The 26,281-nt window shown below is 32.7% G+C and overlaps 1 protein-coding gene across 2 annotated transcripts in view; it reads left to right on the forward strand.

Moving 5' to 3' along the window:
• LOC119610558 (beta-1,4-glucuronyltransferase 1-like) overlaps positions 1-26,281 on the forward strand; it is a 104,279-nt gene that overhangs the window by 42,314 nt on the left and 35,684 nt on the right. Inside the window, exons 1-2 of one of the 2 annotated variants that reach the window (XM_037965825.1) lie at positions 4,280-4,293; positions 5,893-5,994. The gene's annotated coding sequence lies outside the window, so the exon portion shown is untranslated. Of the gene's footprint in view, positions 1-4,279; positions 4,294-5,892; positions 5,995-26,281 lie in introns of those variants that run through there. The other variant, XM_037965824.1, reaches the window with a different exon arrangement.

Below are 26,281 nucleotides of genomic sequence, written 5' to 3' on the forward strand. Positions count from 1 at the left end.
ATGTGTATATCTATGCCATTTTATATATCGGCAGTTCGGGGGGTTCGTTGCGAGCCAGTAATTCTCTAGTCTAGGATTGAGAATTATTTCTTTTTTACTTCATCTTCTCCTTACATCGTTCACTTTAACTCTGCAACAGATTACTTGTGGTGGGTTTAGTAACTACTTCCATACTGTTTTTTTCTGTAGAGTACTTAAGTCACCATTTGCTTGCTCTCTCTGTCTCTTTCTTTTACTTAAGAGTCAAACAAAAAGTTATTATTAAAAAAATTGTGATACAGCAACACCCCTTCAAACTGCTGGGATGTGTTTATATGAGAGTGTATAGTGGTTATTGTTTACGATTCTACTATATATTATGGTCTGTGTAGTGCTTTTAATTGCTCCCTTTTTAATATGGTTGCACATAAATACTCATATCTGTATAGAAAGTTTAAATGTATTTTGTGTTTGTTGTTAAACTAATATACAAACTCATTCTAAATAATAGTTAGGTCCTGAAAGAGAATATTTTTAATGGAGTTATGGTCTGCACGATATTCGTTAGTTGTTATAATCTTTGACATAGGATCAGCTAATTACTTTTGAGCTAATTTAACTAAATCTGGTCGATTGTCTGGTCACATAAAGCTTTTGGAGAAAGTTTAGGTCGCAAGTTTAATATGATTAGTTTCATTTATAAACTATAAAATTTCAATTTAGCTAAAGTAATGATTATTGTTAATAAAACAAATTTTGCTCTACATACTATGGGTCTTAGTCCTTAATAGTCCTTGCGTACATATACATTATTTTTCCGTTTAGATTTTCTTCTAAAAATTAACATCTTCTACCTAAACACTTGGTCTCATTCACATTTCCCATTTATTAAAGTAAAACCTGCTGTCAAAGTTTTATGAACATCTAAGACAAAATTGTATTTAAATTAAACCTGCAAAATGAACATGAATATAGACCTGGTCGAAACACAAACAGAATCACACATATGTGGGTACATTCATGCTCACAATTACTTGAAACCTGTAGTTTTTAGGACGTCCTTGGGCGCTATGGAATACTTATTGGTATGACTGGACTACAGACTTTACTATTAACTATAAACTAGACTGTTGTGAAGACTATGGACTAGAATAAAGACTAAACTATATAGTAGAAAGTAGGTTAGACTATTGACTATATAGTCTAGTCTATAGCCTAGACTAGACTATAGACTAGACTATAGACTAGACTATTGACTAGACTATAGACTAGACTATAGACTAGACTATAGACTAGACTATAGACTAGACTATTGACTAGACTATAGACTAGACTATAGACTAGACTATAGACTAGACTATAGACTAGACTATAGACTAGACTATAGACTAGACTATAGACTAGACTATAGACTAGACTATAGACTAGACTATAGACTAGACTATAGACTAGACTATAGACTAGACTATAGACTAGACTATAGACTAGACTATAGACTAGACTATAGACTAGACTATAGACTAGACTATAGACTAGACTATAGACTAGACTATAGACTAGACTATAGACTAGACTAGACTATAGACTAGACTATAGACTAGACTAGTCTAGACTATAGACTAGACTATAGACTAGACTATAGACTAGACTATAGACTAGACTATAGACTAGACTATAGACTAGACTATAGACTAGACTATAGACTAGACTATAGACTAGACTATAGACTAGACTATAGACTAGACTATAGACTAGACTATAGACTATACTATAGACTAGACTAGACTATAGACTAGACTATAGACTAGACTATAGACTAGACTATAGACTAGACTATAGACTAGACTATAGACTTGACTATAGACTAGGCTATAGACTAGACTATAGACTAGACTATAGACTAGACTATAGACTAGTCTATAGCCTAGTCTATAGCCTAGTCTATAGACTAGGCTATAGACTAGGCTATAGACTAGGCTATAGACTAGGCTATAGACTAGGCTATAGATTAGGCTATAGATTAGGCTATTGACTAGACTAGTGAATAGACTATAGACTAGGCTATTGACTAGACTAGTTCAGTTCTAGTTCAGTTCTAGTTCAGTTCTAGTTCAGTTCTAGTTCAGTTCTAGTTCAGTTCTAGTTCAGTTCTAGTTCAGTTCTAGTTCAGTTCTAGTTCAGTTCTAGTTCAGTTCTAGTTCAGTTCTAGTTCAGTTCTAGTTCAGTTCTAGTTCAGTTCTAGTTCTATAGACTAGGCTATAGACTAGGCTATAGACTAGGCTATAGACTAGGCTATAGACTAGGCTATAGACTAGGCTATAGATTAGGCTATAGATTAGGCTATTGACTAGACTAGTGAATAGACTATAGACTAGGCTATTGACTAGACTAGTTCAGTTCTAGTTCAGTTCTAGTTCAGTTCTAGTTCAGTTCTAGTTCAGTTCTAGTTCAGTTCTAGTTCTGTTCTGTTCTAGTTCAGTTCTAGTTAAGTTCTAGTTCAGTTCTAGTTCAGTTCTAGTTCTGTTCTGTTCTGTTCTGTTCTGTTCTGTTCTGTTCTAGTTCTGTTCTGTTCTGTTCTAGTTCCGTTCTGTTCTAGTTCTGTTCTATTTCAGTTCTAGTTCTAGTTCAGTTCTAGTTCAGTTCTAGTTCAGTTCTAGTTCAGTTCTAGTTCAGTTCTAGTTCAGTTCTAGTTCAGTTCTAGTTCAGTTCTAGTTCAGTTCTAGTTCAGTTCTAGTTCAGTTCTAGTTCAGTTCTAGTTCAGTTCTAGTTCAGTTCTAGTTCAGTTCTAGTTCAGTTCTAGTTCAGTTCTAGTTCAGTTCTAGTTCTGTTCTGTTCTAGTTCAGTTCTAGTTAAGTTCTAGTTCAGTTCTAGTTCAGTTCTAGTTCTGTTCTAGTTCTGTTCTGTTCTGTTCTGTTCTGTTCTGTTCTGTTCTAGTTCTGTTCTAGTTCTGTTCTAGTTCTGTTCTAGTTCTGTTCTAGTTCTGTTCTAGTTCTGTTCTAGTTCTGTTCTAGTTCTGTTCTAGTTCTGTTCTAGTTCTGTTCTAGTTCTGTTCTAGTTCTGTTCTAGTTCTGTTCTAATTCCGTTCTAGTTCCGTTCTGTTCTAGTTCAGTTCTGGTTTAATTCTAGTTCGGTTCTAAATAGAACTACCGGGTAGTATAAAACCACCCACAAATCTACGACGCTCTACGCAGCCATAGAATCATTTTCACAATATGTTGCTAACAATTTCGCAGTTTGTTAAACACGTTCGCTTAATACCAAATGGTTTTTAAATTGGATGTACTCACCGTCATCATTGTACCTCGTGGTTGCCTCGTGTGTATGACAGGATGCTGGTGATAGTGTATGTGTATATGGAAGTGTTAGTGTATGAGTCTGTAGATGATTGAAATGACTGTTCTGATCTTTTGGGATTTTGTAGTTGTTGTTTTGGTGTAATGGCTACCATTGTTAGTCTATGGCGTTACAAAATGGTCGAAATAAAACAAAAATATTAAACAAAGGCAAATTTACAGCTTTTTGTTAGATGAAGGCAGATTTTTCAATTAATTAAATCATTATGTTAATAGCAGTTATTGCTTATTATTCCCATAGCAAATTACTGCATTTAGAATTTAAATCAAATTATTGGTGGTGTATGTTATCAGGCGCAATACTTATACATATTATAACGAAAGCATACTTTTACTTCCTAATGAGTTAGTTTGAAGCATATTTTTGGGCTGAAAATAACATTTAATTCTTTTAAAAGTCTTGGCAGTTAGCAGTTTAATTGTGCCAACGAGTGCTATTTATTAAATATATTTGACACTTTTTATACCCACAATGTTTCAAACGTTTGAAAAATACAACCTATTATATGCAGTCCAGACTAGTCCCTCACAATATTTTTGTTGTTGCTTTTTGTGTTTGCAACTCATTTTTTATTGTCAATTTCCTTTATGACTTTTTAAATGGCCTGCCATTAAAATGCGAATGTTTGCATAGACGATGTGAATGTATGGACCATTTTTTAATTTTATTTAATTTAATTAATTTGTAGGTTATTTATGAGTTAATTAATGGTTATTAAAATTGCTCACTTTTTTCCTGCTCCATATATATTTTATGAATTCTGACTTTTTAATCTGCTGCTATTTAATGAGAACATTATTAAAGGTTTTATATCATCAGGGGTTGGCCAATTTTGTTTATGTTTGGAGGACAATAATTGCAAAAAAAAAAATAGCAATAATAAAATGGCAGAAATTTCAAAAGGGATTAATGAATAAGGAAGTAGAAAAGGTAAATTTTTTGTAAAATAGAACAAATTTGGTATAATTTCAGGCAACATATTTAAATAAATAAGGTATAATTTAGGGGGTTAAAGTTGTGCGAAAGCAAAAAAATGTAAAGCATAGTTAAGGGTTGTAATAAAGAAGGACCATTAATATCCTTTTGACTTGTTATTTGAGCAGTTAATAAAAAAACATTTTGTTTAAAAATTTTGTGGTTAATTAAAATGTTTCTACATTTTATAAATTATTTTTTGTTAATATAACATTTTATTTCATTTTTTATGGATTAAAAGTGCTCAATATCCCATAGTTTCAAGTTCTGTTCTAGATCTGTTCTAGTTCTCTTCTAGTTCTGTTCTAGTTCTGTTCTAGTTCTGTTCTAGTTCTGTTCTAGTTCTGTTCTAGTTCTGTTCTAGTTCTGTTCTAGTTCTGTTCTAGTTCTGTTCTAGTTCTGTTCTAGTTCTGTTCTAGTTCTGTTCTAGTTCTGTTCTAGTTCTGTTCTAGTTCTGTTCTAGTTCTGTTCTAGTTCTGTTCTAGTTCTGTTCTAGTTCTGTTCTAGTTCTGTTCTGGTTCTGTTCTGTTCTGTTCTAGTTCTGTTCTAGTTCTGTTCTAGTTCTGTTTTAGTTCTGTTCTAGTTCTGTTCTAGTTCTGTTCAAGTTTTGTTCTAGTTCTGTTCTAGTTCTGTTCTAGTTCTGTTCTAGTTCTGTTCTAGTTCTGTTCTAGTTCTGTTCTAGTTCTGTTCTAGTTCTGTCTAGTTCTAGTTCTGTTCTAGTTCTGTTCTAGTTCTGTTCTAGTTCTGTTCTAGTTCTGTTCTAGTTCTGTTCTAGTTCTGTTCTAGTTCTGTTCTAGTTCTGTTCTAGTTCTGTTCTAGTTCTGTTCTAGTTCTGTTCTAGTTCTGTTCTAGTTCTGTTCTAGTTCTGTTCTAGTTCTGTTCTAGTTCTGTTCTAGTTCTGTTCTAGTTCTGTTCTAGTTCTGTTCTAGTTCTGTTCTAGTTCTGTTCTAGTTCTGTTCTAGTTCTGTTCTAGTTCTGTTCTAGTTCTGTTCTAGTTCTGTTCTAGTTCTGTTCTAGTTCTGTTCTAGTTCTGTTCTAGTTCTGTTCTAGTTCTGTTCTAGTTCTGTTCTAGTTCTGTTCTAGTTCTGTTCTAGTTCTGTTCTAGTTCTGTTCTAGTTCTGTTCTAGTTCTGTTCTAGTTCTGTTCTAGTTCTGTTCTAGTTCTGTTCTAGTTCTGTTCTAGTTCTGTTCTAGTTCTGTTCTAGTTCTGTTCTAGTTCTGTTCTAGTTCTGTTCTAGTTCTGTTCTAGTTCTGTTCTAGTTCTGTTCTAGTTCTGTTTTTTTCTGTTGTAGCCTATTTTTTTGCAAATTGTTATAAATCCTGACGTAACCTTAATAAAAGTCTTTTTTGCTCTTTCAAGCTTTTATTTATTTTAGTTTCAAACTTTCAGACTGTTTTAAATTCACTTTATTCAAAACCACCTGCTTTTAGGCATAAATTGTTTTTAAATTGTATAGCCTACTTTTAGGCTGTTTGGAAATAAATTCAAAATTATTTAGGTTTCAACTATTTTGACAACTTTAAATCCATATTTCCTGGTTTTCTTATTAATTTAAATTAAATTTCCTACTTCTCTCTCTTTTAGATATCAATGCTCTTATTGAAGACGTGTTTTAGCAAAATTTCTTAAAACATTTGTGGTGTTTGTATATTATTTCTTCTTTAGACTGTTTTTCGAACATAAAAGGTAAGTAAATTTATTGTTTAGTTTCTGTTTTATAACTTTATTTCCTTTTTAATACAACTTTATAATATAGTCACAAATTAACGTGACAGAAAGAAACTACAATAAAAACAAAAATTGTTAGAATGTAATTACTAGAAATGGAACTTAACCTAAGCGAAAAAAGTACCAGTTACAAAATAAACCAACTCACATATCATCTTCCGATTGATAGTTGTTGTACAAACAAACGTGACACAATTTCATTTCGATTTTGTTTTTTGCACCCAAAAGCAAAAGTTTTGCCAGGAAGATAAAAATACAAACAGAAATAAACAAATAATATGTTAAATTTTGTGTACTATTACTTATTTTCAAAAGATACCAACTTTTCTTTGATTTTCTCTGTCAACCAACCTCTTACATAAGTTAAATATAATTTATTTGTTTCCACTTAACAATCGTTGATAAGAATGAAATGTACTATGTCTAGTTAATGGATTTTTTTTTTTTTTGCTTTAGGAATTTGCAATGTAACGTGTTCTTCTTGAAGTGTAATGTAGAAAGGAATGGTGTTTAATTTATGAATGACATTTACATGTGATTACTTTTCATTTACAATACATTTTACAAATGTGACACTAAAATGAAATATTTTTGATTATATTTTTAAAAGGAAATTTTCCATTTTGTTTTTAATAAAAATCCAATTTTTAATGAAAAATCAAATTTTTGATGAAAAATCAAATTTTTGATGAAAAATCAAATTTTTGATGAAAAATCAAATTTTTAGTGAAAAAACTAATTTTCAGTGAAAAATCTAATTTTTAGTGAAAATTTTAAATTTTAATACTACACGGTTCTAGTTCAGTTCTTGTATAGTTTTAGTTCTAGTTCAGTTTAGTTCACTTGTAGTTCAGCTCTAATTCAGTTCTAGTTCAGTTATAGTTCAGTTCTAATTCAGTTCTAGTTAAGTTCTAGTTAAGTTTTAGTTCAGTTCTAGTTCAGTTCTAGTTCAGTTCTAGTTCAGTTCTAGTTCAGTTCTAGTTCAGTTCTAGTTCAGTTCTAGTTCTAGTTCAGTTCTAGTTCAGTTCTAGTTCAGTTCTAGTTCAGTTCTGGTTCAGTTCTAGTTCAGTTCTAGTTCAGTTCTAGTTCAGTTCTAGTTCAGTTCTAGTTCAGTTCTAGTTCAGTTCTAGTTCAGCTAGTTCAGTTCTAGTTCAGTTCTAGTTCAGTTCTAGTTCAGTTCTAGTTCAGTTCTAGTTCAGTTCTAGTTCAGTTCTAGTTCAGTTCTAGTTCAGTTCTAGTTCAGTTCTAGTTCAGTTCTAGTTCAGTTCTAGTTCAGTTCTAGTTCAGTTCTAGTTCAGTTCTAGTTCAGTTCTAGTTCAGTTCTAGTTAGTTCTAGTTCAGTTCGTTCAGTTCTAGTTCAGTTCTAGTTCAGTTCTAGTTCAGTTCTAGTTCAGTTCTAGTTCAGTTTCTAGTTCAGTTCTAGTTCAGTTCTAGTTCAGTTCTAGTTCAGTTCTAGTTCAGTTCTAGTTCAGTTCTAGTTCAGTTCTAGTTCAGTTCTAGTTCAGTTCTAGTTCAGTTCTAGTTCAGTTCTAGTTCAGTTCTAGTTCAGTTCTAGTTCAGTTCTAGTTCAGTTCTAGTTCAGTTCTAGTTCAGTTCTAGTTCAGTTCTAGTTCAGTTCTAGTTCAGTTCTAGTTCAGTTCTAGTTCAGTTCTAGTTCAGTTCTAGTTCCGTTCTAGCTCTAGTTCAGTTCTAGTTCTACTTCGTTCTAGTTCTACTTAGTTCTAGTTCTGTTCTAGTTCTGTTCTAGTTCTGTTCTAGTTCTGTTCTAGTTCTGTTCTAGTTCTGTTCTAGTTCTGTTCTAGTTCTGTTCTAGTTCTGTTCTAGTTCTGTTCTAGTTCTGTTCAGTTCTGTTCTAGTTCTGTTCTAGTTCTGTTCTAGTTCTGTTCTAGTTCTGTTCTAGTTCTGTTCTAGTTCTGTTCTAGTTCTGTTCTAGTTCTGTTCTAGTTCTGTTCTAGTTCTGTTCTAGTTCTGTTCTAGTTCTGTTCTAGTTCTGTTCTAGTTCTGTTCTAGTTCTAGTTCTGTTCTAGTTCTGTTCTAGTTCTGTTCTAGTTCTGTTCTTGTTCTGTTCTAGTTTTGTTCTAGTTCTGTTTTGTTCTAGTTCTGTTCTAGTTCTGTTCTAGTTCTGTTCTAGTTCTATTCTAGTTCTGTTCTAGTTCTGTTTTGTTCTAGTTCTGTTCTAGTTCTGTTCTAGTTCTATTCTAGTTCTGTTCTAGTTCTGTTCTAGTTCTGTTCTAGTTCTGTTTTAGTTCTGTTCTAGTTCTGTTCTAGTTCTGTTCTGTTCTAGTTCTGTTCTAGTTATGTTCTGGTTCAAATTAAGTTCTAGTTCTATTTCGTTACTTGTGCAGTTCTTGTTTAGTTTTAGCTCTAGTTCACTTCAACTTTAGTTCTAGTTTGTTTGTTGTAAATTTTTGTTGTTGTAGGTCTCTGTACTATAAATACTGTAAATAATACATACTTATTGCAATGGCAATCAACTTTAGAATCTAAATTTAAACTTGTAACTACTAGTCGGTATTTCTCTTCTTCATAACTGCTGCTGCATGCAACATAATAATACTTTAGTAGTTTTTGTTGTTATTACCGCGATTATATATTGCGTGCAATATGTTGTCATTTTATTATTAGAATTTTCCAACTTTGTTAGTTGGCTAGAATTAGGAATTGTCAGCGTCACCGTCAGCAGCAACAACATCATCGTTGTCGTCATCAACAGTGCCAGAGCTCCTTAGTATGCAGTCGGTAACCCATAGTTATTGTGGGCTGAATGTTGCTGACGTTTTGGCTGTTTGGAGCACAACATGCAACTTGTTTTACTCGTATATTACTGTTTGTTGTTCTTCTTCATCTATACAGTCTTCTTTGATTTGTTTTTCATCTTTTTTTATGAAAATTTTTGTTTCTTTTAGAAGGAATAAATGTTTGGTTGCATGTGTGTGCTAAAGTATCTGTGTGTGTATATAGTATTTTATGAATTTTAAAACAGCTGCTGGAAATATGTATTTGTGTCACATATAGAATCTATATATTATCATAGTTGAACACACATTTACACACTTGTGCAAATATTTTTATACATAATATATTTTTATTAGGGAGGAATCCGAAAAAGTTCCCAAGTTTTATATAGCTGTACAATTTTGAAATGATAAGTGTGAGAATATCGGTTGTGGAAATCTCCTTTAGGTCATTTCTTATTTCCAGAAATTAACAACAAATCTATAAGATCCCCTAGAAATAGGTCAATCCTAATGAATATACTGCCGTACTTGCATACATATACATACGTACATACCTATATCCAAGCACAGACTTAATTGCATACATACCCAAACACACGTACACTGAAATAAATACTATTACAATTCAAGTTAAACTAGAAATTTGAATCAATTGCTTGAGCACAAGTGCATTTGAAATTTTAACGAGTTTTTTTTTTTTTTGCATATTTTGTTGCTGTTGGTTGGAACTATTTTTGTTATTGGTGTTGCACATTCATTTGTTTCTCTACTGTGAGTTTTTTTTTACTCTCGAATGCCATTAAATTGTACTCATACATGATACTACAAGATTGTAATTGATCAATCGTTTCGTAACGCTATACAGTGGGCTTGAAGGAAGATTTTTGTTTTTTTTTTTTTGTTCAGGTCGAATTCTTTCCCCTTGAAGTTTAAGTTCAGAATTGTACTAGAACAGAACTAGAACAGAACTAGAACAGAACTGGAACAGAATTAGAACAGAACTAGAACAGAACTAGAACAGAACTAGAACAGAACTAGAAAAGAACTAGAACAAAACTAGAACACAACTAGAACAGAACTAGAACAGAACTAGAACAGAACTAGATCAGAACTAGAACAGAACTAGAACAGAACTAGAACAGAACTAGAACAGAACTAGAACAGAACTAGAACAGAACTAGAACAGAACTAGAACAGAACTAGAACAGAACTAGAACAGAACTAGAACAAACTAGAACAGAACTAGAACAGAACTAGAACAGAACTAGAACAGAACTAGAACAGAACTAGAACAGAACTAGAACAGAACTAGAACAGAACAGAAGAACAGAACAGAACTAGAACAGAACTAGAACAGAACTAGAACAGAACTAGAACAGAACTAGAACAGAACTAGAACAGAACTAGAACAGAACTAGAACAGAACTAGAACAGAACTAGAACAGAACTAGAACAAACTAGAACAGAACTAGAACAGAACTAGAACAGAACTAGAACAGAACTAGAACAGAACTAGAACAGAACTAGAACAGAACTAGAACAGAACTAGAACAGAACTAGAACAGAACTAGAACAGAACTAGAACAGAACAGAACTAGAACAGAACTAGAACAGAACTAGAACAGAACTAGAACAGAACTAGAACAGAACTAGAACAGAACAGAACTAGAACAGAACTAGAACAGAACTAGAACAGAACTAGAACAGAACTAGAACAGAACTAGAACAGAACTAGAACAGAACTAGAACAGAACTAGAACAGAACTAGAACAGAACTAGAACAGAACTAGAACAGAACTAGAACCGAACTAGAACAGAACTAGAACAGAACTAGAACAGAAATAGAACAGAACTAGAACAGACATAGAACAGAACTAGAACATAACAGAACTAGAACAGAACTAGAACAGAACTAGAACAGAACTAGAACAGAACTAGAACAGAACTAGAACAGAACTAGAACAGAACTAGAACAGAACTAGAACAGAACTAGAACAGAACTAGAACAGAACTAGAACAGAACTAGAACAGAACTAGAACAGAACTAGAACAGAACTAGAACAGAACTAGAACAGAGACAGAACTAGAACAGAACTAGAACAGAACTAGAACAGAACTAGAACAGAACTAGAACAGAACTAGAACAGAACTAGAACCGAACTAGAACAGAACTAGAACAGAACTAGAACCGAATAGAACAGAACTAGAACAAACTACCGAAACAGAACAAATAGAACAGAACTAGAACAGACTAGAACAGACTAGAACAGAACTAGAACATAACAGAACTAGAACAGAACTAGAACAGAACTAGAACAGAACTAGAACAGAACTAGAACAGAACTAGAACAGATCTAGAACAGATCTAGAACAGATCTAGAACAGAACTAGAATAGAACTAGAACAGAACTAGAACAGAACTAGAACAGAACTAGAACAGAACTAGAACAGAACTAGAACAGAACAGAACTAGAACAGAACTAGAACAGAACTAGAACAGAACTAGAACAGAACTAGAACAGAACTAGAACAGAACTAGAACAGAACTAGAACAGAACTAGAACAGAACTAGAACAGAACTAGAACAGAACTAGAACAGAACTAGAACAGAACTAGAAAGAACTAGAACAAACTAGAACAGAACTAGAACAGAACTAGAACCGAAATAGATCAGAACTAGAACAGAACTAGAACAGAACTAGAACAGAACTAGAACAGAACTAGAACAGAACTAGAACAGAACTAGAACAGAACTAGAACAGAACTAGAACAGAACTAGAACAGAACTAGAACAGAACTAGAACAGAACTAGAACAGAACTAGAACAGAACTAGAACAGAACTAGAAACAGAACTAGAACAGAACTAGAACAGAACTAGAACAGAACTAGAACAGAACTAGAACAGAACTAGAACAGAACTAGAACAGAACTAGAACAGAACTAGAACAGAACTAGAACAGAACTAGAACAGAACTAGAACAAACTAGAACTAGAACAGAACTAGAACAGAACTAGAACAGAACTAGAACAGAACTAGAACAGAACTAGAACAGAACTAGAACAGAACTAGAACAGAACTAGAACAGAACTAGAACAGAACTAGAACAGAACTAGAACAGAACTAGAACAGAACTAGAACAGAACTAGAACAGAACTAGAACAGAACTAGAACAGAACTAGAACAGAACTAGAACAGAACTAGAACAGAACTAGAACAGAACTAGAACAGAACTAGAACCGAAATAGAACAGAACTAGAACGAAATAGAACAGAACTAGAACAGGACTAGAACAGACTAGAACAGAACTAGAACAGAACTAGAACAGAACTAGAACAGAACTAGAACAGAACTAGAACAGAACTAGAACAGAACTAGAACAGAACTAGAACAGAACTAGAACAGAACTAGATCAGAACTAGAACAGAACTAGAACAGAACTAGAACAGAACTAGAACAGAACTAGAACAGAACTAGAACAGAACTAGAACAGAACTAGAACAGAACTAGAACAGAACTAGGACAGAACTAGAACAGAACTAGAACAGAACTAGAACAGAACTAGAACAGAACTAAAACAGAACAGAACTAGAATAGAAACTGAAAAAGAACTAGCACAGAATTAGAACTAGAACAGAACTAGGACTGAACGAACATGTACCACTGTGCTTGTACCTTCTCATACACTCTTTGTCGTTTTACTTTATAAAAATAGATTTTCAAATCAAGTTCAAAAAACATAATTTTATGCAAATTTTTTGCATTTGTATGAGTTTATGTGAATGGAGGCAAGCATTTGCAAGACAAGATAAATTTACTAATGCCAAAGTTGTATACTTTGTAGATGCAGAAATAAAAATTTTGATGGCCTAATTTTGAAAATAATATATTGAATTTTTTTTTTTTTTTTTTTTGGCTGTGTGATGGATTAGGGTGTCTCACCTAAAACTTTAAGAAATTAGGAATACAAATTATGAAGATTACAAATTTGCAATTAATGATCATGGCAGGACTCTCAGAATCAATTTTAGGTACCATAGATAAATTTATTAGAACTATTAAGCAAATCAAGAACTTTTTGCTCTCTAACGTCTATTACATACAACTTTTTTTAAATTTCTGCTTTTCTAGGGCAAGAAATTAAAAATTTATTTTCCTCTTGTCCACACCCTATTTACAAGTATGTATTTGCAATTTTACAGCTGTTACAAAATTACTAAAAAATTATGCGCATATGATTTTTTTTTTCTCTAAATATACCAAGTAATTTCAATTTAGTTTTGTGCTACTGGCAAATGCACATTATCCTCAACATGAAGAATACACATTTTTATGACACATGTTTAAAGTTGTAGAATTAAAAACCATTCAGATTTCTTTACGTTTCAACTTATAAAGTTATTTTAAGCAACAGAAAATTGCCATAAAATTAAGTTAAAAACATTTTAGCGTTAAGACGAAGAAAAAACGCAAACAAAACAAGAAATAAAATTTATTTTATTTTTACAAATGCAAAATTTCCTCCTCTTTAGCAACTGCAAAACTACTACTCTAGCTACCTCTTCAGTATGCAACAAACGTATAACGGTTGCAAATTGTACAAAACCCTCCCCAAACTGTATGCAATGTGATGACGATCACCCAACAACGGCCGCCAAATAAGTTAGAATGATCCTCCTATATGTTTTGTAACTTTTGAAAAGTTGTTACATTTGGCATTGCTGGTTTTGGTTCTTGTCTGGTTAAAGCAACAGCAACAGTTAAGCTTCTATTCTCTATACCTGCTTGCCATAGTTTTAAGTATACAATTTCCTACCTTGACCATGATCAGTTATGGAAAATTTTAACTACTATAACTTAATACTCATGGTCATTTAGAGATTTTCAAAACATAAATAATAAACAACTTCTATGATCATCATGATCATCTAACTTGTATTTTAATATATATTTTTTTTTTTCAAATATATATATTTATTTTAATTTTATCTGCATCTATTTTTATATTCACATTTTGATGTAGATCGTTTGTGTTCACATTTACAAAACGAAAAACTTGAAAACAATGCAATTTGTTGAAAGAAAATGGGAAAAAGACTTTAAAAACTCATTACGTGTTTAGTTTCATAGAAATCTGATATGTTAACTAACTCAACTGAATTAACTTCCGGTTAAAGTAGTTTATTTTGAATAGATATAGTACCGTTAGTCAAGATAAAGTTGTCTTATAGTGGTTTGTGATAATAAATTAAAATTTTATATAACAAAGTCATATATTTATAGAGGGTCATATTATTTGTAAGCACACGATCATCTCCTCCCTCCTACAAGTAGAGAGTTAACAAATCTATAAGAAGAGTATAATATACCCAACTAGTTGAGGATTATCTCTCTAACAAGTAGAGTTTGATTTCCTAAACCTGTAGAGGATCTTATTCTCATCGTATAGAGTATTATCTCTTCAACTAGTAGAGGATCATGATAATATCACTAGTAGAGGATCATCTCCTCCTAGTAGAGTTTAATTTTCTCAGTAGAGGATCGTCTTCTCAAATATTAAACAAGTAGAGTTTGATTTCCACAACCTGAAGAGGATCTTATTCTCATCATATAGAGTATCATCTCCACAATAATCATCTATATATAAACAACTATATAGATGATAATATCAATAGTAGATTTCTTTAGGAAATCTTCTGCGAACGATCGCTTAAAGTCTTCTATACAAAATCTTGTGAATAATAGATCGGTTATAGTCTACTATATAAAATCTTTAGAATGAACTATGGAAAAACTTCTGCGAACGATCAATCATTACATTTTTTCCTTTCGATTGATCGTTATAAGCTGCGATTGATCAATCGTTAAAAGTTTTCTATAGAAAATCTTGCCAACGATCGATCGTTACAAGACTTCTATTAAATCTTGCCAACGAACGATCGTTACAAGTTTTTTATAGAAAATATTGCGAAAGATCGATCGTTACAAGTTTTCTATAGCAAATCTTGCCAACGAACGATCGTTACAAGTTTTCTATAGAAAATCTTGCCAACGATCTATCTATTTCTATAGAAAATCTTTTGCGAATAATCGATCGTTACAAGTTTTCTATAGAAAATACAAAATCTTTTGAATAATCGATCGTTCAAAATCTTATGAATAATAGATCGGTTATAGCCTACTATACAAAATCTTTAGAATGAACTATGGAAAAACTTCTGCGAACGATCAATCATTACATTTTTCCTTTCGAAAATCTTTCGATTGATCGTTATAAGTTGCGATCGATCGATCGTTACAAGTTTTCTATAGAAAATCTTGCGATCTTTCGATCGTTATAAGTTTTCTATAGAAAATCTTGCGATCTTTCGATCGTTATAAGTTTTCTATAGCAAATCTTGCAAACGATCGATCGTTACAAGTTTTCTATAGGAAATCTTGCAAACGATCGATCGTTATAAGTTTTGTATAGAACATCTTCTGCGAAAGATCGATCGTTACAAGTTTTCTATAGAAAATTTTGGCAACGATCGATCGCTACAAGTTTTCTATAGAAAAACTTGCCAACGATCGATCGTTACTAGTTTTCTATAGAAAATCTTGGAACGATTTTTCTATAAAAAATCTTCTGTGATCGATCGTTACAAGTTTTCTATAGAAAATCTTCTGCAAACGATCGATAATTACAACTTTTCTATAGAAAATCTTGCGGTCGATCGAACGTTACAAATTTTCTATAGAAAATGTTACGATCGATCGTTCGTTACAAGTTTTCTATAGAAAATCTTTTGCGAACGATTGATCGTTACAAGTTTTCTATTGCTTAAAGTCCTCTATACAAAATCTTGTGAATGATCGATAGTTTAAAGTCTTCTATACAAAATCGTGCGAACGATCGATAGTTACAGGTTTTCTATAGAAAATTTTATGATGGACCGATACCCGTTTTCTATAGAATTTCTTCTAAGAACGATCGATCTTTACAAGTTTTCTATAAAAAATATTCTGCAAATTATCGATTCTTACAAGTTTTCTATAGAAAATCTTCTGCAACCGATCGATCGTTATAAGTTTGCTATAAAAATATCTTGAGATCGATTGATCGTAAAGAAACAAACCTGATTCCATAGCAGAGTGTAATTATTAGTATAAGTATTTAGGTGTGTATTGAGACCCATTACTTTACCACTTACAAGTAAGTAAGAATAATATAAAAAAGTATGTGAAGGAAGTTATAATTGCCTTATTTTTCCATTAAATACCTTATTTTTTATTAAATTTTGTTGTTTCTTTAATATTTAAACAATTATTCTTGTTTATTTGTTTAAAATTGTTTTTTTTTTCATGTTTTAAAATATAAAGAAAACATGCCACTCGTACTAATATTTTAAACAAATATTTAACATAAATTAACTGAAAACAAAAAACCAAACAATATTTTAAGATAAATATTTGTTTTTAATTTCAACTACAAAACGAACAGACAAATCAAACATCAAAAAACCAAGTTTTTTTTTCAAAAGTCATTTGACATCAAGAGAATAAAAATGTGTTTTAAGTTGTGAGCCAAAAGCGAGTGTATTTGATAAGAAAACAAAAATTTGCTGACTTGTCATCTTTAAGACTTTTCAAAATTTGAGGTTTTTTTTATTTTCTTGGTTGATGTGGCATTAAAGCCATAATTTTTATTTATTTTTTTATTTTTTGGGACACAATAAAATTTCAATGCTGTGTAATTAGAATTTAAAAATTAAAAAGAAATTAAACATTAGAGTGAGTTGACAGAAAATTTGACAGAAGCTGGCAAGCCTTTTATGGAGTTGACTTTCAAAAAAGTTTAAACAATTATTGACACACAAATACCAAAATTTCATTTGATTGCCATCGCCAAAATTTCAAATTCGTATTCAATCCACATTAAGTAAAATATTTTATTGGCATCCACATGTAAAATCTAAATTTTTTGAAACTATTCTAAGCTAATGACTCATTTCTAACTTAAATATTTAATGATAAACTACTTTTCATTTATTTCAAACAAAAACAACAATGTTTCCTTTTTGGTCATTAGTCCATACAATTTTCCCAAGTTTAAAAATAAACATTTATTCCACTTCATGGCATAGCAAAGGCAATGACTATACTATATATGATGTTGCTGCAGCAACAGCAACAGCAGCAAAAACTAGCAAAATAACCAAAAACGCACGCGTTGAAATGCGATAAGAAAGCGTAGAAAATTGCACGCATGCAGTTAGTAACACGATAGATTGCATCTTTTGTAGCAACTCAACACAGCACAAAACAACAACAACAAAACTGCAAAAAAACTAGCTATAAAAATAACAACAAACAGACACATAACTAGAGGCAAACTACTATGACTACTTCCAATGAAATGTGTTCTATTAAACGAGGGTGGTGTAAAAAGTTGGACAGGAGGGTCATCTACATGTCGAGAATCACCTCCTTACAATTATTTCTACTACAAGTAGAGGATCATTTCCTCTATAAGTACAAGATCATCTTCTCTACAAATAAAGGGTCATCTTCTCTATAAGTAGAGGATCATGTCCTCCACAACTGGAAGATCATCTCCCCAACAAGTAGTGGATCATCTTCTCTACAGGAAGAGGATCATCTCCTCTACAAGTAAAGGGCCATCTCCTATATAAGTAAAGGGCCATCTCCTCTATATGTGGAGAATGATATCCTCTACAAGTAGAAGATCATCTCCCCAACAAGTAGAGGATCATCTTCTCTACAAGTATATGATTGTTTCCTCTACAAATAAAGGGCCATCTCCTCTATATGTAGAGTATGATCTCCTCTACAAGTTGAAGATCATCTCCCCAACAAGTAGAAGATCATCTTATCTACAAGTAGAGGATCATCTCCTCTACAAGTAAAGGGCCATCTCCTATATAAGTATAGGGCCATCTCCTATATAAGTATAGGGCCATCTCCTCTACAAGTTGAAGATCTTCTCCCCAACAAGTAGAGGATCATCTTCTCTACAAGTAGAGGATCATCTCCTCTACAAGTAAAGGGCCATCTCCTATATAAGTATAGGGCCATCTCCTCTATAAGTAGAGAATGATCTCCTCAACAAGTAGAGGATCATCTTCTCTACAAGTAAAGGGCCATCTCATATATAAGTAAAGGGCCATCTCCTCTATAAGTAGAGAATGATCTCTTCTACACGTAGAAGATCATCTCCCCAACAAGTAGAGGATACTCTTCTCTACAAGTAGAGGATCATCTCCTCTACAAGTAAAGGGCTATCTCCTCTTCTTCAACAAGAAGAAAATCATCTCCCCAACAGGTAGAGGATCACCTTCTCTACAACTAGAAGATCATATCCCCAACAAGTAGAGGATCATCTCCTCTACAAGTAAAGGTCTCTATAAGTAGTGAATGCTTTGATCTACAACCTCCCCCACAAATAGAGCGTAATTTCCTCAAACTGTATAGGATCTTATTCTAAACTAATAGAGGGTCTTCTTCTCATCTAGTAGAGAATGATCTTCTCTACAAGTAGAAGATCATCATCTCTACAAGTATATGATTGTTTTCTATACAATTAAAGGGACATCTAATATATATATGTTAAGGGCCATCTCCTCTATAAATAGAGAATGATCTCCTCTACAAGTAGAAGATCATCTCCCCAACAAGTGGATGATCATCTTCTCTACAAGTAGATGATTGTCTCCTCTACAAGTAAAGAGCCATCTCCTCTATAAGTAGAGAATGATCTCCTCTACAAGTAGACGATCATATCCCCAACAAGTAGAGGATCATCTCCTCTATAAGTAGAGGACCATCACCAATACAAGTACATAATCATCTCCTCTTCAATTAAAGAGCCATCGTCTTTATAAGTAGTGAATGCTCTCAACTAATAGAGGGTCTAGTAGAGAATCATCTCATCAGCGATCCACTACTATTTTCTCAAGTAGTAGTGAATTACTTCTTCAAATTGTAAAGGAAATTTCCTCAAGAAGTAGAGGATCACCTTCTCAATTGCTAGAATATCATTTCCTCAACTTATAGAGAGTAATTGTCACAACAGAATTATATTTTCAACTATTAGGAGATCATTTCATCAACTAGTCTTCAGTTGATAGAAGATCATATGCTCAATTAGTAGAAGATGACTTCCTCGACTATTCTCAAGTATGATCTAAAATCTGCGAACGATTGTTACAAATTTTCTATAGAAAATTTTCTGCGATCAATCGATCGTTATATATCTTCTGTAGAACATCTTCTGCGATCAGTCGATCTTTACAAGTTTTCTATTGAAAACATTGCCAACTATAGATCGTTACAGGCTTTCCATAGAAAATCTCCGCAAATAGTAGAGAATCATTTCTTCAACAATTACAGGTTCATCTCCTTTACTAGCAGAGGATCATCTCTTGAACTAGTGGATGATCATTTTCTCAACTACTTAGTAGATGATCAACTGGTAGAAGATCATTTCCTCAATTAATAGTCGATCACATTCTCAACAAGTTAGGGATTATATCCTCAACTAATAATTTCTTATATTTGAAACTTATAGAAAAGTAGAAGACTACCATAGGATCACATAGTATAGTACAGGATAATATCCTTTACTATTAGCGTTTCCTATGATTTAAAACACCCCTCGTTTTTTTAATATTCTAGTTAATACTAATTGCCTAAAATAAAATGCCCTGGCTGGCCAGGAAATATTTTTGGAGTTTCCAATTTCTTGCTATGTTCTTTTACCTATTTCCACAAGTTTTTGCTTTCATACTTTTATGATTAGAGGAATCCGTGTTTTTAAAACTTTTTTTCGTGGATTTTCCAAGAAGTCCATACTCCTCACAGCTGCTTAAATGTCTGTATGTATAAAGGTCATCACAAAAGGTGTTACCCAGTTATGTTGCATACAATGCTGCTGTAGCGACCAGCACACCACAGAAGAGAGCTATTTGATACTGAACATATGGTAAAATATCCATAAGCAGAACTCAGATGGCGCCACCTTGACAAGTAATATTTAACTTATGACTTCTTAACTTGAAGCTAACAAGCTGTTAAAAGTCTCTGCGAGCATGAGACCTTGTAAATAATAATTCACACATAAATTTTAGGATAACGATTGGATCGATAGTTTCTTGTTTTATTGCTAACAACAAAATTTTATTATTTTTCTTTAACAAATAAATGTTTTTTTCAGTTTTATTTGTTAATTGAATTTTATATTTAATTAGCAATTAACATTAAACATAAAACAAGCATTTAAGCTTTAAAGTTTTTGATGGTTTTAAAAAAACTTTTGTTTAGATTGTATACAATTTTGCGCATATTAATAAAAATTTAATTTTTATTTGTTTAATTAATGTTTTCTGAGTAAATCAGATAAATGTTAAAGCTATTTAATTTTTGCAATTTTAATTACGCACTACTTGCTAAGGCTAACCCAGCAAGCAATTTGGTTCAAATAATAAAAAAAATGGATAGATAGATAGATAGATAGATAGATAGATAGATGATAGATAGATTAGATAGATTAGATAGATAGATAGATAGATAGATATAGATAGATAGATAGACTAGATAGATAGATAGATAGATAGCTCTCTCATCGCTGCTCGCTCTCTCGCTACGTCGCTCCCTCGCTCGCTCAGCCTCGCTCCGCTCGCCTCGCTCCGCTCGCTCGCTCTACGCTCGCTCGCTCGCTCGCTAGCTCGCTCGCTCGCTTGCCCTAGCTCGCTCGCCTCGATCGCTCGCTGCTCTCTCTCTCGCTCGACTCGCTCGCTCGCTGCTCGCTCGCTCGCTCGCTCGCTCGCTCGCTCGCTCGCTCGTCGCTCCTCGCTCGCTCGCTCGCTCGCTCTCTCGATAGATAGATCGATCGCTGCTCGATAGACTAGATAGCTCGATCGATCGATAGATAGATCCTCGACTAGTCTGTAGACTAGCCTTTAGACTATAACTATCTGCCTTAGACTGAATCTCTAGACTTTTCCTAGACTCTAGACTAGACTATAGATTAGACTATAGACTAGACTATAGACTAGCTATAGACTAGACTATAGACTAACTATACTAGACTATAGACTAGACTATAGACTAGACCTAGACTAATATAGACTAGACTATAGACTAGACTATAGACTAGACTATAGACTAGACTATAGACTAGACTATAGACTAGACTATAGAGACTATAGACTAGACTATAGACTAGACTATAGACTAGACTATACTAGACTAGACTAGACTATAGACTAGACTATAGACTAGACTATAGACTAGACTATAGACTAGACTATAGACTAGACTATAGACTAGACTATAGACTAGACTATAGACTAGACTATAGACTAGACTATAGACTAGACTATAGACTAGACTATAGACTAGACTATAGACTAGACTATAGACTAGACTATAGACTAGACTATAGACTAGACTATAGACTAGACTATAGACTAGACTATAGACTAGACTATAGACTAGACTATAGACTAGACTATAGACTAGACTATAGACTAGACTATAGACTAGACTATAGACTAGACTATAGACTAGACTATAGACTAGACTATAGACTAGACTATAGACTAGACTATAGACTAGACTATAGACTAGACTATAGACTAGACTATAGACTAGACTATAGACTAGACTATAGACTAGACTATAGACTAGACTATAGACTAGACTATAGACTAGACTAGACTAGACTATAGACTAGACTATAGACTAGACTATAGACTAGACTATAGACTAGACTATAGACTAGACTATAGACTATAGATTAGAATATAGCCTACACTTTAGTTAGTTAGTTAGTTAGTTAGTTAGTTAGTTAGTTAGGTTAGTTGGTTAGTTAGTTAGTTAGTTTAGTTATTAGTTAGTTCGTTAGTTAGTTCGTTAGTTAGTTAGTTAGTTTTAGTTAGTTAGTTAGTTAGTTAGTTGTAGTTCGTTAGTTAGTTTGTTTAGTTAGTTAGTTCGTTCGTTTTTTCGTTCGTTCGTTCTTAGTTGTTCGTTGTCGTTCGTTCGTTCGTTCGTTCGTTCGTTCGTTCGTTTCGTTCGTTCGTTCGTTTCGTTCGTTCGTTCGTTCGTTCGTTCGTTCGTTCGTTCGTTCGTTCGTTCGTTCGTTCGTTCGTTCGTTCGTTCGTTCGTTCGTTCGTTCGTTCGTCGTTCGTTCGTTCGTTAGTTCGTTCGTTCGTTCGTTCGTTCGTTCGTTCGTTTCGTTCGTTCGTTCGTTCGTTCTTCGTTCTTCGTTCGTTCGTTCGTTCGTTCGTTCGTTCGTTCGTTCGTTCGTTCGTTGTTCGTTCGTTCGTTCGTTCGTTCGTTCGTTCGTTCGTTCGTTCGTTCGTCTCGTTCGTTCGTTAGTTGTTCGTTAGTTAGTTAGTTGTTTCGTTCGTTTAGTTAGTTGTTCGTTAGTTCGTTCGTTCGTTCGTTCGTTCGTTCGTTCGTTCGTTCGTTCGTTCGTCTTTGTCGTTTCGTTCGTTCTCGTTCGTTATTTCGTTCGTTTTCGTTCGTTGTTCGTTGTTCGTTCGTTCGTTAGTTCGTTCGTTAGTTTTCGTTCGTTCGTTCGTTGTTGTTAGTTTAGTTCGTTTCCGTTCCCTTCCTTCCTTCCCCCCGACACTCCCCCCGATCTTTCCCTCTTTTTACCTATTAAAAAAAATGTGTTTCTGTTTTAAGAAATTCTGCTGTTAATGACAAGCTTGCATTAACTTTTAGTATTGTAAATTTACATCAAATATATATTTAAAAATATAAATTTCACTATTCCCAACGCACTTTTGGGACACTCACTACCAATTCGTTACGTCCAACATTATGGTGTGGTTGCAAATTTCATTCAAGCGCCAACCAACCAGCCATTCATTCGTTATTCTGGGTATGATTTAATAAATTCATTTATATCTGAATGACATTCTGACATTTTATTAATGTTTTTGAAAAAAAAAATACATTATTGTAAATTAATATTATCATTTTAAAATGAAATTTCAAGCCATTCAATAATATGATATTTTGCTGTTCCTCGTACTCGCACACGTAACAATTTAAATTTTTTTTTCGTGTATATTTTGTTTAACTGAAATTTATTTATTTTTATGAATGAATGTTATTTTAAACAGGAAACATTAAACACACATAAATACAGCAAAAAATAAATTTTAAATGAAAAACTATATGATAAAATTGAAAAAAAAAACACTCATTTAAAAAAGGTAAAATTGAAATGTGGTAAATATTGAATTGTGCAACAATAATGTTTAAAGAATATTTTGTCAACAATAAAATAAACCAAATTTCTATAGAATATCTTATAAACGATCGATTGTCCCAAGTTTTCTTTAGAAAATCTTGAGATCTATCAATCGTTACAAGTTTTCCTTACAATTTTAGCCTTTCTTAAGTTTATTAAATTTTTACTTAATTCTGCATTTCTTTCTGTTTCTTTTTAGGTAAGATTAAAGAATTTCTAACTTATGTACGTCCTTTAAGGTATTTATTAAAATTCTTTTAAAACTCTTATTTCATCCACAACAATTAAAAAAAAAAATCTCAAATTTACCAAATTAATTAATACTTTACCAAAAATAAGTTTAATTTACAAATGTTTTTTTAACTTTGTTTGGTGTGTTATAAATCACAAAAGTTTTTAGACAAAAAATTTAAATTTGTTCTTGGAAAAAAGTAACAACAAATTTCACTTAATTTGATTGTCCAAAGAAAATTGTTATCAATTAATTTCATTAGCAACACACAAGTGTTGTTTCGACAAATAAGTAAATAAATATGCAAAAATAAAAGTTGTTTGCAAAGTTCTTAGGCAATTTAACTAAAATTTTAATTTCTTAATTTAGTTTACTTGTTGTTGTTGCTGCTGTTGTACTCATTTAATTTGTTTAATTTCTTTAAGACTGAATGGAGAATGAAGAAGAAACTAAAAACATACAATTTCAATTACTTTTTAATGTTTGCTTAAGAAAATGTGTGCTAAAAGTTTTAAGAAACCCAATAGGAAATATACTACAGAGTTGACTATACTATAGCCTATAGTCTAGACTATAAACTAGACTGTAAGCTAGACTCTGGAGTAGACAATATACTAGACTATAGACTAGACTATAGACTAGACTATAGACTAGACTATAGACTAGACTATAGACTAGACTATAGACTAGACTATAGACTACACTATAGACTAGACTATAGACTAGACTATCGACTAGACTATAGACTAGACTATAGACTAGACTATAGACTAGACTATAGACTAGACTATAGACTACACTATAGACTAGACTATAGACTAGACTAACTAGACTAGACTAGACTATAGACTAGACTATAGACTAGACTATAGACTAGACTATAGACTAGACTATAGACTAGACTATAGACTACTAGACTAGACTATAGACTAGACTATAGACTAGACTATAGACTAGACTATAGACTAGACTATAGACTATATTATATACTAGACTATAGACTATATTATATACTAAACTATAGACTAGACTATAGACAAGACTATAGACTAGACCATAGACTAGACTATAGACTAGACTATAGACTAGACTATAGATTAGATTATAGACTAGACTATAGACTAGACTATAGACTAGACTATAGACTAGACTATAGACTGGACTATAGACTAGACTATAGACTGGACTATAGACTAGACTATAGACTAGACTATAGACTAGACTATAGATTAGATTATAGACTAGACTATAGACTAGACTATAGACTAGACTATAGACTAGACTATAGACTAGACTATAGACTAGACTATAGACTAGACTATAGACTAGACTACACTATAGACTAGACTAGACTATAGACTAAACCATGACTAGACTATAGACTAGACTATAGACTAGACTATTGACTAGACTATAAACTAGACTATAGACTAGACTATAGACTAGACTATAGACTAGACTATAGACTAGACTATAGACTAGACTATAGACTAGACTATAGACTAGACTATAGACTAGACTATAGACTAGACTATAGACTAGACTATAGACTAGACTATAGACTAGACTATAGACTAGACTATAGACTAGACTATAGACTAGACTATAGACTAGACTATAGACTAGACTATAGACTAGACTATAGACTAGGCTATAGACTAGCCTATAGACTAGACTATAGACTAGACTATAGACTAGACTATAGACTAGACTATAGACTAGACTATAGACTAGACTAGACTATAGACTAGACTATAGACCAGACTATAGACTAGACTATAGACTAGACTATAGACTAGACTATAGACTAGACTATAGACTAGACTATAGACTAGCCTATAGACTACACTATAGACTACACTATAGAAAATAATGTAGACTAGACTATAGTATATTCTATAGTCTAGTCTATTGAATATACTATAGACTAGACTATAGAATATAATATAGACTATACTATAGACTAGACTATAGACTATACTATAGACTAGACTAAAGACTAGACTCTAGGCTAGACTATAGACTAGACTATAGACTAGACTATAGACTAGACTATAGACTAGACTATAGACTAGACTATAGACTAGACTATAGACTAGACTATAGACTAGACTATAGACTAGACTATAGACTAGACTATAGACTAGACTATAGACTAGACTATAGACTAGACTATAGACTAGACTATAGACTAGACTATAGACTAGACTATAGACTAGACTATAGACTAGACTATAGACTAGACTATAGACTAGACTATAGACTAGATTATAGACTAGACTATAGACTAGACTATAGACTAGACTATAGACTAGACTATAGACTAGACTATAGACTAGACTATAGACTAGACTATAGACTAGACTATAGACTAGACTATAGACTAGACTATAGACTAGACTATAGACTAGACTATAGACTAGACTATAGACTAGACTATAGACTAGACTATAGACTAGACTATAGACTAGACTATAGACTAGACTATAGACTAGACTATAGACTAGACTATAGACTAGACTATAGACTAGACTATAGACTAGACTATAGACTAGACTATAGACTAGACTATAGACTAGACTATAGACTAGACTATAGACTAGACTATAGACTAGACTATAGACTAGACTATAGACTAGACTATAGACTAGACTATAGACTAGACTATAGACTAGACTATAGACTAGACTATAGACTAGACTATAGAGTAGACTATAGACTAGACTATAGACTAGACTATAGACTGCACTATAGACTAGACTATAACCAGACTATATACTACACTAATGACTAGACTATGATTGCTCTACTGCCAAATTCCCTACTGGGTCATCATATGAATGAACTAAAAGACTTCATGAGAGTTTTGTGTAGTTTTTTTCTATGTAGATTTTTATTCTTACATAGTAATTAATTAAAATAGGTATTAAAAAACTCGAGATGAATAATAGTACTCGAAGTAGTAGTTTTCATTTTACTTAGTTAACTTGCCTACTATTGTTGCGGCCGC

This window comes from Lucilia sericata, unplaced genomic scaffold (assembly GCF_015586225.1).
Source record: "Lucilia sericata isolate MDLA Ls3-8-SP2 unplaced genomic scaffold, ASM1558622v1 Contig001227F_arrow, whole genome shotgun sequence".
Taxonomy (NCBI): domain Eukaryota; kingdom Metazoa; phylum Arthropoda; class Insecta; order Diptera; family Calliphoridae; genus Lucilia; species Lucilia sericata.